The 12,544-nt window shown below is 42.3% G+C and overlaps 1 non-coding gene across 1 annotated transcript; it reads right to left on the bottom strand.

Moving 5' to 3' along the window:
* Positions 1-5,490: 5,490 nt before the first annotated feature.
* On the bottom strand, positions 5,491-5,597 carry LOC118489566. Its single transcript, XR_004887588.1, has one exon. It is a non-coding gene; the product is annotated as a small nucleolar RNA R71 (small nucleolar RNA).
* Between the last annotated feature and the right edge of the window lie 6,947 nt (positions 5,598-12,544).

The following is a 12,544-nucleotide window of genomic DNA, read 5'->3' as shown; positions in this document are numbered from 1 at the left end:
CATCGTGGACGTAGTATAGTGTTGGTAAGATACCGAGGTCGTCCAAGGACACAAGAGCTTTTAGTACCGGTTTATCCTCAACGTCTAATCAAATAAAAAAGTTAGAAAAGATTTTTAAACTAAGAAAATGAAAACTAACTAAATGCTGAAAAATAAAATAAAAACAGATAGACAAGATGAATCACTTGGATCCGACTCGTGTATTAGTATAACCTTTGATTATTTTTGCACTTTTACACTTGTTTAAGAGATTATCTTAGTTATTGTAGTAGGCCCCTCTTTTGAAGGCGACGTTACCCTCAACCCAGTAGTTTGAGTCAGCAAGGATACAATCCTAAAGGGTTGGATTATTGGAAGATAATGAATTAAGTTATTAATACAAATTATGGTAGGCCCCGCTTTTGGCGGTGACGTTACCCTCGACTAAGTAGTCTGAGTCAGCAGGGATACAGTCCTAAATAGCCGGGTTATAGTATTAATAGTAGTTAACTTATGAGGGGGTCAAAGAGTTTGGATCCCCGCCATCCAATACCTATGGGTATTGAAGGAGATCCTACTAAATTTGACCCAGGTCCCTTGCAGGACCTCTAAACGCTGAACAAGGGCAAGACCCTTACCAAACCGTTCCCTTAACCCCCGACCAGGTAGCCAACATACCTCCATATAGACCGTGGAGATATGAATGGTGAAAATCTTTTATTTTATATAGACAGTAAAATAATGCCAAGACACCACGGACAAACGATAAGGAAAGATCACCTTCAACATAAGCAACTAGTTATTAAAGTCATTAATACAAAACCAAATAAAAAGTGCAAAAGATTAAAAATAAAAAGTATTATACTAAACACTTCTCTTCACCAAGTGATGTAAGAGACTTAGGCAAACATGGCCTTGATTGTCAAGAACTCTTACGATCAATCTTGGATCTCGAGACGACTCACACACTCTATGATGGACAATGGATGATGGTGGTGGATGATGGTGTTGTGATGGTGGTGGGTGGTGGATGAAGTGTGAGAGAGGTGGTGTGCCAAGGGATGAGTTGCAATGAAACCAAGCACTCCTATTTATAGGCTGAACAGAAGGCTGGGCACGGCCCCGTGTCCGCTGGACACGCCCCCGTGCCTGTCTGACACTCTCTCTCTTCATTAATTGTAATTCGCAATTACAATTAATGCGCCTGCTGTACTTTCACCACGCCCCCGTGTCCGCTGGACACGGCCCCGTGGTGGGCAATAGAAGCTTCTATAGGTTTGTCTTTTCTGCTGCTTCTTGGGCACGGCCCCGTGCTGGCTGAGCACGGGGCGTGTTCAGTCTTCTGCCTTCTCTATTTTCTTGGGAGGATGCTGTTGAGGGGTCGGGCAATCAACTTATGTTCCTTTTCTTGTATTTATGTTAGATTTAGCTGTCTTTTTGCTTCTTTTGTGAATTTGAGCTCATTTAATCCTGAAAATACAAAAGGAAGACAAAAACACTCTTTTTCCAACATTAGTATTTAAAAAGGGTTAGTTTTATGCCTTATTTGATGTAATTTATATGTTGCATTTTACACACATCAAATACCCCTACACTTGAACTTTTGCTTGTCCTCAAGCAAAACTCTTTAATATGTGGCTTACACTCCCAAATGGAATGGGTAGAAGAGAAGGTTTTGGCTTGTCATAGAGTGTCGAGAATCCAAGATCTTTTTGGGTTTTATTTTTTTATTTATTTACAATCCTATTCGTTATGATTTGTTTAGAACGTTTCATAGGAGAAATTACTTATTTGGGCATAACATGCCTTTTTAAAATTCCATTTATATACAAGTTCACATACCTCACGGGAGAAATCACTCACACTCGGCCGAAGGTGTATTTTAGTGAATCACTCGAGAGCGGCATGGAACTTATTCCTACCATAAGCTTGCCAAGCAATCAATCCTCCTCCTTTTTAACTCGTTACCTTTGTAAATATCAAGAGGACTTTTTGGGTAAAGGCTTGGGCTAAAGGTGGGTGAATGGGTTAGTGGTTAGTAGAAAAGGGCGAAAAGCGTAAAAAGCGTCGGTTTTCGTAAAACATTTTGTTTTAGTGACTTTTTATTTCGAAGTATTTCTTCAAACAAGCTTTTGTTTTAAGAGCTTTGTTTGTTTATTTCAAACTTCATCATTTTTTTTAGTCACACAAAAACCGAGCTTGTTACTAAAATAAAGGGTAAAAATAAAAAGGGTTTTTTTTTTGTGGGTAAAAAGGTTTTAGGGTAAAGAAATGAAAGGTTTAGGCTCAAAGGGGTTAACTAGGGGGATTTTGGGTAGGTGGTAAAAAAAATGAAAAATAATGGTGTAGAAAGAAAAAGGGTTAGTCCTAATGCCTCCATCATTTACTTACTTGGGTTTAAGTTGGTAAGGACCGGGAATGAATCGTCGTGGCAAGTTCTAGAGTCGTAAGAACCAAGCGGCTATTCACACAAGAAACGAAAAATGAGCATTTAGTCTAAAGATGTATATTTGTATGCTCAATAAAGGCTCAAAACTCACTTTTTGTGGGAATGGGTTTTTTCTATGTGATCAAGTATATATAATCAAATTTTAACTAAGCTTGTCATGCCGTTTCGTAATTTTCTTATGTTGGTTCTTTTTATCATGACGCTATTGGTTGTAAACTTGTAAAAATATAACCTTATTAATCTTAGAATTCTCAACTTAAACTTTAGACAAGTAAAAAAAAATGGAAATTTTTGAAAAAAATTTGGGGTGATTAGCGGTTCCAATAGAGTTTTGTGTAAGGCTTGTTTTTAGGACTTGCAAAATTGCAAGGTTTTAGCATCCCCCCACACTTAAATTACACATTGTCCTCAATGTGTCCCAAAAATAAATTTTTAGGTTGATTAGATGTGTAATATGGTGTTAAAAGCAAAGATTTTATGTTACTGGCAGTCTGGACACGGCCCCGTGGGGACCGGACACGGCCCCGTGTTCAGGTGCCAGTAACGAAAATTAAAGAAAAGAAACAGAAGCCTGGACACGGGGGCGTGTCTGGTGAACACGGCCCGTGTCCAGTTACCTGAACTGGGCATTTTTCTGCAGGGGGTTCAGCACGGGGCCGTGTTGGTTGGACACGACCCGTGTTGAACCTTCTGTGTTGGAGAAATTGATGTCGGGTTGCCTTGTTCTTGTGCATGGGGTCATGTTTCTCGTTTCCCTTTTCATCCTTTACCACCATGAGTGTGTTTTATTTATTATGGATCATCCAAACCTTAAAACCATCGTTCCATTTAACCATAGAGAGATCTTACATAGTCCTAAATTTATATTAAGCTAGAAAAGAAAACAAAGAAGCATTAAACCCTGGAGTTCTAGCCTACGCATTATTTTAATTAGCAAAATTTCCAAGAAACTAGTAGTCTTGGTTAGATATGGCCTTATAGAACTCCTTCTTCCAGGTGTGGTTTTCCTCATATGTCGGCGAGCCACTCCTCCACCTCCCTTGGAAGGAGAAAAGAGGGCTCATTAGCGTCAGTTTGAGGGGTTGCGATTTCCACCGGGATCTCTTGTTGGTGCTCCATGGGAGGTTCCGCCTGAAAGTCGTCCCACCCGGTAGGGTTGTTAACTCCGAGTGCCAGGTTCCAGTCCTGTTGAGGGAGGACTGGTTCCATCGGGGGTGTCACAAGAATATTTAACCTCTGGTGCAAGAGGTTAATTTCTTGGAAGCTACTCTCGAGTCCCACCGTAAGATCGTTAATACGGTCGATTAAGACCTCCTCTACTGACGTCACTTCGTCGAGGGCCTCCCTTAATGCTATTACATAATGCACAAGTGTAGCTTCAATGGAGGGCCTCCTTCCTCTTCGGTTGTCTGATGAATGCACGGAAGATGTTTTGCTGTTTTCACTCGACATTCTACGAAAAACAAACTAAAGATAGTTTATTTGCTGAAACAGTAGACCGGACACGGCCCCGTGCCCAATGAGCACGGCCCCGTGTTCATCTTTCTGTAGAGTTTTGGAGTAGGGAAACTTGAAGTTTTAAGTTAATTTCTGAACTTGTGGGGTCTTTTTAAATATTAGTAACTTAAAACAATGTTTTACAACATATTTTTACTAAGATTCCCTAATCAAAACTCATCAATCCTTACCACAAAGCTTGAAAAATTCAAACTTTAATGGAGGTTCTTGGAGAAAGATGAAGAAGAAGGAAATGGTTAAAAGAGGAAAGGACAAGATGAGTTGTTGGAACCTTCTTTTAGAACTTACCTAGGATAGTTGAGAGAAGATTCCTTCAAATCTCTGTCCCAAGTTGGTCTAAATGTGCAGAATTCTTGGCTGCATTTATAGAAAACGACAGCATCCTAGACACGGCCCCGTGTTCAGTGGGCACGGCCCCGTGTGCAGATGGAATTCTGACACAGTTTGTCCGTATTCTGACGTAAGGATCAGAAGGGAATCTTTTGGTGGGCACAGGGGCGTGTTGGATGGACACGGCCCCATGTCGAGAGACTGTTTTATGAAGTTTGTCTAAAATTTTTTTTAAGGAACTTAATAGTATCGGGTGGCTCTTGACTGGTTGGAACAACCCCAAAGTGCCTAAGATACCTTAATTGTCCTAGACTAAGGCGAGAACGCAAGAGGTTGTCGGTGAGGGTAATTCCTATTTTCATTCTAGGTGGACAAGTCCAACCCTTTCCCGGGCTCTCGTTAAAGAAGGTGTATGCCGAATCGCTCAGATCTATGTATGCACCGAACGAAGTAGATGGAGAGTCCTTCACGGCACAATCGGCACAGGGACGACTAACGTCCAAGTCATCGCTAGGTATGAAGGTATTTTTGGGAGCAACGAGGTTGTCAGAATGCGATCCCAACATTTTTTCATGGTCATCGTCTTGGGGTGGATCAATAAAATCCTTCCTAAGCTCTTTTGACCAATTTAGAATTAGCTCTTCTAGTTGAAATAACTCGTCAAGGAGCATTTCTCCTAGAATATCTGGCTGGGCGCATTCGAGGGAGAGATAGTGATTATTTTTACTTTCGCCCCTCTTAAGGTTATAAGGAATCGGTGGGTCTATGTAGTGGGGCCTATAATTTAGAAAGTAACATTTTACTTCTTCATGTTCGCCTCCACATAATTGACACCACGTACCATAAGAGTGCCGAAAGTAAAAAGAATTACTATCACTCATGTTTATGTCAGAAATTACCAACCGCCGGGATCTAACGGTTCTGTTTTCAGTAAGTGAATCTTGGGCACGAGGGCGTGTTGAGTGAGCACGGCCCCGTGTTCAGCTTACTGTCTGACTTAAAACAGGATTGCCAGTTCCAATTATTGAGCACGGGGTGGATGAAGCTCTTCTATACTAACCACTAACCCATTCACCGTCCAATTATTGCCAGTTCCAATTATTGAAATAAACAAACAGAGGTCTTAAAACAAAAGCTTGTTTGAAGAAATACTTCGAAATAAAAAGTCACTAAAACAAAATGTTTTACGAAGCTCGACGCTTCGTAAAACATATGTATTAATGACTGAAATTAATACATATTCGCAAGAGGACGGGGAATCCTTATATGAAACTTGGGAAAGGTTCAAGGAGTTATTGCGAAAGTGTCCACATCACGGCCTTGCGATATGGCAACAAGTATCCACTTTCTATAATGGGTTGTTGCCACACACAAGGCAGACACTTGACTCTAGCTCCGGGGGACTTTTAGGTAATCGCCGCCCGCATGAAATATATAACCAAATTGAGGAAATTGCTCAAACCAATTTTCAGTGGCACACTCCCTGAGGCAATAAATCTATTGCCCCGGACGCCCATAAGGTTGATGAAAGCACTTCTTTACAAGCCCAAATCGAGGCTCTTTCTTCAAAAATAAAAAAATTGGAAATGACAAAAACAGTCTCGGTTATGGCTTGTGAAGGGTGTGGTGGGCCACATGAAAATTGGAGTTGTATGAAAGAAACAGACGATCAACAAGAGTCGGTAAGCTACATTGACAATAGACCTAGGCCGTCAGGTCCTCCAACGGGCACTTACAACCAAGGATGGCGAAACCACCCTAACCTTGGTTGGAGAGAGCCCGGCAATAGTAGTAACCAACAAACCCAACGAACAAACTTTCAACAACCAAGAAATGAGTCACAAAATTTCACTCAACAACAAGGTGGACGACAAAGGCTTGAAGATACTGTATCTCGCCTCATCTCCGACACTGAAAAGAAAAACTCGGAAAGGTTTCTACAATTAGAATCAAATTTTAGAAATCAACAAGCTAGTATTCAAAACATAGAAAAACAATTAAATCAACTAGCTCAAAATTTTTCCGAGAGACCACAAGGTGCATTACCAAGCAATACCGAAACAAACCCAAAAGCGCAAGTTCATCTCATCACGTTACGGAACCGCACCGTGGGGCCTGCGGAAGCACCACCACCGACAGAAGAGACTATACCCCCGCCTCTACATGAGAAGAACTCCCCTCCATCATCAGAGCCTACCAAGGCTCCTCGAGTTCCGTACCCCGGTAGGTTAATTTGTCAAAAGACCAATGAGCAATTCGCAAAATTCGAAAGTCTATTAAAACAATTGCATGTCAATATTCCTTTTATTGATGTCCTAACCCAAATGCCCAAATACTCTAAGTTCATGAGGGACTTCCTCACTCATAAAAAGAAAATTGAAACTTTGCAATTAGTTAACTTAGGCGAAGAATGCTCTGCCCTCGTACTCAACAAACTTCCCCAAAAGAAAATCGATCCTGGAAGCTTCACGATCCCCTGCTCGATCGGGGACTCCCCCGTTCGTAATGCACTAGCCGACCTTGGGGCTAGCATTAACCTCATGCCTTCATCAATGTTTAAAAGACTCGGCCTAGGAACGAGTCCTACAAAAATGAGCATACAACTTGCTGATCGATCCGTCAAATTCCCGCAAGGTGTCATCGAAAATGTCCTAGTAAAGGTAAACAAATTTGTCTATCCGGCCGATTTTGTCATACTCGATATGGAAGAAGACACCAAAGTCCCCCTCATACTAGGGAGACCATTTCTCGCCACCGCACAAGCAGTGGTAGACATGAATGACGGAACGCTCACCCTAAGGTACGGAGATGATGAAGTAAAATTCGGGGTTGGGAAGAGAATAGAGGACGACGACCCGGTCAACTACATGAAGGTTATTGATTCGAGTTTGGATGCTGCTCTCCGACGGTGCAACATGGGATGCCAAGCATCCCACTCAGAAAATATATAACCTCACATTGGGTCTAGCCAAGGACCCTTATAAACGTGGCGTACCACGGAGGCATTCCACGGAACTATCCTTAGTTTAGTTTAATCTTTTAGTTTTAATTTGTAGGAATAAAACACACTCATGATGGTAAAGGACGAAAAGGGAAACGAGAAACATGACCCCATGCACAAGAACAAGGCAACCCGACATCAATTTCTCCAACACAGAAGGTTCAACACGGGCCGTGTCCAACCAACACGGCCCCGTGCTGAACCCCCTGCAGAAAAATGCCCAGTTCAGGTAACTGGACACGGGCCGTGTTCACCAGACACGCCCCCGTGTCCAGGCTTCTGTTTCTTTTCTTTAATTTTCGTTACTGGCACCTGAACACGGGGCCGTGTCCGGTCCCCACGGGGCCGTGTCCGGTCCCCACGGGGCCGTGTCCGGTCCCCACGGGGCCGTGTCCAGACTGCCAGTAACATAAAATCTTTGCTTTTAACACCATATTACACATCTAATCAACCTAAAAATTTATTTTTGGGACACATTGAAGACAATGTGTAATTTAAGTGTGGGGGGATGCTAAAACCTTGAAATTTTGTAAGTCCTAAAAACAAGCCTTACACAAAACTCTATTGGAACCGCTAATCACCCCAATTTTTTTTTCAAAAATTTCCATTTTTTTACTTGTCTAAAGTTTAAGTTGGGAATTCTAAGATTAATAAGGTTATATTTTTACAAGTTTACAACCAATAGCGTCGTGATAAAAAGAACCAACATAAGAAAATTACGAAACGGCATGACAAGCTTAGTTAAAATTTGATTATATATACTTGATCACATAGAAAAAACCCATTCCCACAAAAAGTGAGTTTTGAGCCTTTATTGAGCATACAAATATGCATCTTTAGACTAAATGCTCATTTTTCGTTTCTTGTGTGAATAGCCGCTTGGTTCTTACGACTCTAGAACTTGCCACGACGATTCATTCCCGGTCCTTACCAACTTAAACCCAAGTAAGTAAATGATGGAGGCATTAGGACTAACCCTTTTTCTTTCTACACCATTATTTTTCATTTTTTTTTACCATCTACCCAAAATCCCCCTAGTTAACCCCTTTGAGCCTAAACCTTTTATTTCTTTACCCTAAAACCTTTTTACCCACAAAAAAAAAAACCCTTTTTATTTTTACCCTTTATTTTAGTAACAAGCTCGGTTTTCGTGTGACTAAAAAAATGATAAAGTTTGAAATAAACAAACAAAGCTCTTAAAACAAAAGCTTGTTTGAAGAAATACTTCGAAATAAAAAGTTACTAAAACAAAATGTTTTACGAAAACCGACGCTTTTTACGTTTTTCGCCCTTTTCTACTAACTACTAACCCATTCACCCACCTTTAGCCCAAGCCTTTATCTAAAAATTCCTCTTGATATTTACAAAGGTAACGAGTTAAAAAGGAGGAGGATTGATTGCTTGGCAAGCGTATGGTAGGAATAAGTTCCATGCCGCTCTCGAGTGATTCACTAAAATACACCTTCGGCCGAGTGTGAGTGATTTCTCCCGTGAGGTATGTGAACTTGTATATAAATGGAATTTTAAAAGGCATGTTATGCCCAAGTAAGTAATTTCTCCTATGAAACGTTCTAAACAAATCATAACGAATAGGATTATAAATAAATAAAAAAATAAAACCCAAAAAGATCTTGGATTCTCGACACTCTATGACGAGCCAAAACCTTCTCTTCTACCCATTCCATTTGGGAGTGTAAGCCACATATTAAAGAGTTTTGCTTGAGGACAAGCAAAAGTTCAAGTGTGGGGGTATTTGATGTGTGTAAAATGCAACATATAAATTACATCAAATGAGGCATAAAACTAACCCTTTTTAAGTACTAATGTTGGAAAAAGAGTGTTTTTGTCTTCCTTTTGTATTTTCAGGATTAAATGAGCTCAAATTCACAAAAGAAGCAAAAAGACAGATAAATCTAACATAAATACAAGAAAAGGAACATAAGTGGATTGCCCGACCCTTCAACAGCATCCTCCCAAGCAAAATAGAGAAGGCAGAAGACTTAAGACGCCCCGCGCTTAGCCAGCACGGGGCCGTGCCCAAGAAGCAGCAGAAAAGACAAACCTATAGAAGCTTCTATTGCCCACCACGGGGCCGTGTCCAGCGGACACGGGGGCGTGGCGAAAGTACAGCAGGCGCATTAATTGTAATTGCGAATTACAATTAATGAAGAGAGAGAGAGTGTCAGACAGGGACGGGGGCGTGTCCAGCGGACACGGGGCCGTGCCCAGCCTTCTGTTCAGCCTATAAATAGGAGTGCTTGGTTTCATTGCAACTCATCCCTTGGCACACCACCTCTCTCACACTTCATCCACCACCCACCACCATCACAACACCATCATCCACCACCATCATCCATTGTCCATCATAGAGTGTGTGAGTCGTCTCGGGATCCAAGATTGATCGTAAGAGTTCTTGACAATCAAGGCCATGTTTGCCTAAGTCTCTTACATCACTTGGTGAAGACAAGTGTTTAGTATAATACTTTTTATTTTCAATCTTTTGCACTTTTTATTTGGTTTTGTATTAATGACTTTAGTAACTAGTTGCTTATGTTGAAGGTGATCTTTCCTTATCGTTTGTCCGTGGTGTCTTGGCTTTATTTTACTGTCTATATAAAATAAAAGATTTTCACCATTCATATCTCCACGGTCTATATGGAGGTATGTTGGCTACCTGGTCGGGGGTTAAGGGAACAGTTTGGTAAGGGTCTTGCCCTTGTTCAGCGTTTAGAGGTCCTGCAAGGGACCTGGGTCAAATTTAGTAGGATCTCCTTCAATACCCATAGGTATTGGATGGCGGGGATCCAAACTATTTGACCCCCTCATAAGCTAACTACTATTAATACTATAACCCGGCTATTTAGGACTGTATCCCTGCTGACTCAGACTACTTAGTCGAGGGTAACGTCACCGCCAAAAGCGGGGCCTACCATAATTTGCATTAATAACTTAATTTATTATCTTCCAATAATCCAACCCTTTAGGATTGTATCCTTGCTGACTCAAACTACTTGGTTGAGGGTAACGTCGCCTTCAAAAGAGGGGCCTACTACAATAACTAAGATAATCTCTTAAACAAGTGCAAAAGTGCAAAAATAATCAAAGGTTATACTAATACACGAGTCGGATCCAAGTGATTCATCTTGTCTATCTGTTTTTATTTTATTTTATTTTTCAGCATTTAGTTAGTTTTCATTTTCTTAGTTTAAAAATCTTTTCTAACGTTTTGATTTGATTAGACGTTGAGGATAAACCGGTACTGAAAGCTCTTGTGTCCTTGGACGACTTCGGTATCTTACCAACACTATACTACATCCATGATGGGTGCACTTGCCCATATGTGTGTTTAGTGTTAGTAAATATCGTGTTTTATAAATTTAAAACTTGGCTAAAAGTGTAAAAAGGGCTTAAAATATACATTAAGACATATATACACTGAAGGGGTATGGTCCCAAAAAGCCGCGCAAACCTCCGTCAAGGTTGCGCGTTGAACCATACTCCTTATTTCAATAAACTTCATACCACGAGCCTTGTGCGGGTTGCACCATTTTCCTGCTCTAGGTCGCGCGAGGGCTCGCCCTGAGGAAGCTCCGATATCAGCACTTAGCATGCTAAAGGAGCACACAGACATACTAACCCCGCGCGGGTTAGTTAAATGCTCAGCAAGAACCACACATGGAAGTAGCGCAAGGCTGCCCCAGGTGGTACACAAGGTACAAGTGGCAGTGAAAAAGAGCCAATGAACGTCCAGCAGGCTCTGTTCAATCGTGCGCCACGATCGTCTGACGAGAAGTACTTAAGGACGCCTACGTGGCACCAATCAGAGGACAGAGACATCTGTCCCACGATCTCCACTTGTCTGCTGATGGCAGAAGAACAGCAGGGCCGACAACAATGACACGTGGCTCCAATTAAGGCGCGCCAGCGCCGAAGAACTTCTAGAAGCCACTAAACGATCGACGCTGGTGAGACAGAGCATACCCGTTATGTTGTCCATTATCGGCCCAAGGCCCTTCAGCCCATATCCTCTTACACCTCTCCGGCTATAAATAGAGACCTCATTCCACAGGTTAAACATTCCATTCCCTCTACTCTCACTCTTAATACTTAATTATCCTTCCAAAGCAGTCGCTTATTCTCACGCCGGAGCCCGGTTAAGAGGGAAACCCCCACATTCCCCTCTTGATGAGTAACGGTGTTCTGTTTTGCAGGATTAAACATCAAAGTCGGAGCTCAGATATTCATTAGAAGATTAACCACTATGGTAGAAACATAAACCAAACTGATTAGTCTCCATAATTAGTTCAGTGTTTCTTCATTGGCGCCCACCGGTTTTTCTACAACCATTTTCATCTTCTTTTTTCTGAGTTTTCGACATTTCTTCCTTCGATCATGGCTGGTCAAGGAATCATTCCCGATTTCGGCTTCGGTGCCAACTCTAACGCGGTGTTGGGTGAAGGAATCCAAAACTTCCAAGCCCAGCAAATCGAAGAAATTGGTGAAGTCGAAGTAACCAATAATGGGGGCCCGCGCGGGAGCATCACCCGCATCACTCAGACGGTCACCCCAGGAAATAACGGCGAGGGACCTTCAAACCCAACACCACCTCAGAATGTTTCAGCGTTGCAAGGGCTACCAGAAGGCGAAACTCCAGCCTCATGGTATGCCAAGAATATCGCCACAATCAACGCAGCGTACCAATCTCTGATTGCGCTGCAAGCAGTCTTGACGGCAGAACCGTCCTTGGTCACTCCTCAAAGTCAGGGGGCACGCCAGATGCCCTCACCGCCAAATCTCCAAGGCAGAATCAACAGGCCACCCCCTACCAGGCGTCTAAGCGTGCAGGACACGCGCGACACAAGGGGAGAAACGGAAAGCTACTACGACTATCCGTCAAACCTTCAAAGAGGTCCTGTTCATAGCCGGCTCACGCCGCGCAACATGAACAACGAATGGGAAGAGACATACCCGAATGATCCAACTTGGGAAGATGACGAGGGCTCGTCAGTCTTCAATCGCTTGCAGAGGAACCACGAATACTTCAAACCGCGACAACATGTCGGGTATACAGAAGAAGCTGAAAGGGATTTCCGCCTGGCGTACAGGCCAGCGGAAGCTGCGGAGCATTCAAAATTCATCCCAAAAATCGCACTCGCGCCGCTTTCAAGAGAAAAGTTACCTCCGACTGTCGGGAAGTTCAACGGATTGACTGATCCGGATGATCACGTCAGAACTTTCACCAGCGTAGGTTGCATGGGTGGTTGGAA

This window comes from Helianthus annuus, chromosome 17 (assembly GCF_002127325.2).
Source record: "Helianthus annuus cultivar XRQ/B chromosome 17, HanXRQr2.0-SUNRISE, whole genome shotgun sequence".
In the NCBI taxonomy this organism is placed as follows: Eukaryota; Viridiplantae; Streptophyta; class Magnoliopsida; order Asterales; family Asteraceae; genus Helianthus; species Helianthus annuus.
The sequence above is the reverse complement of the archived record's forward strand: the minus strand, read 5'-3'. Positions and strand labels throughout refer to the sequence as shown.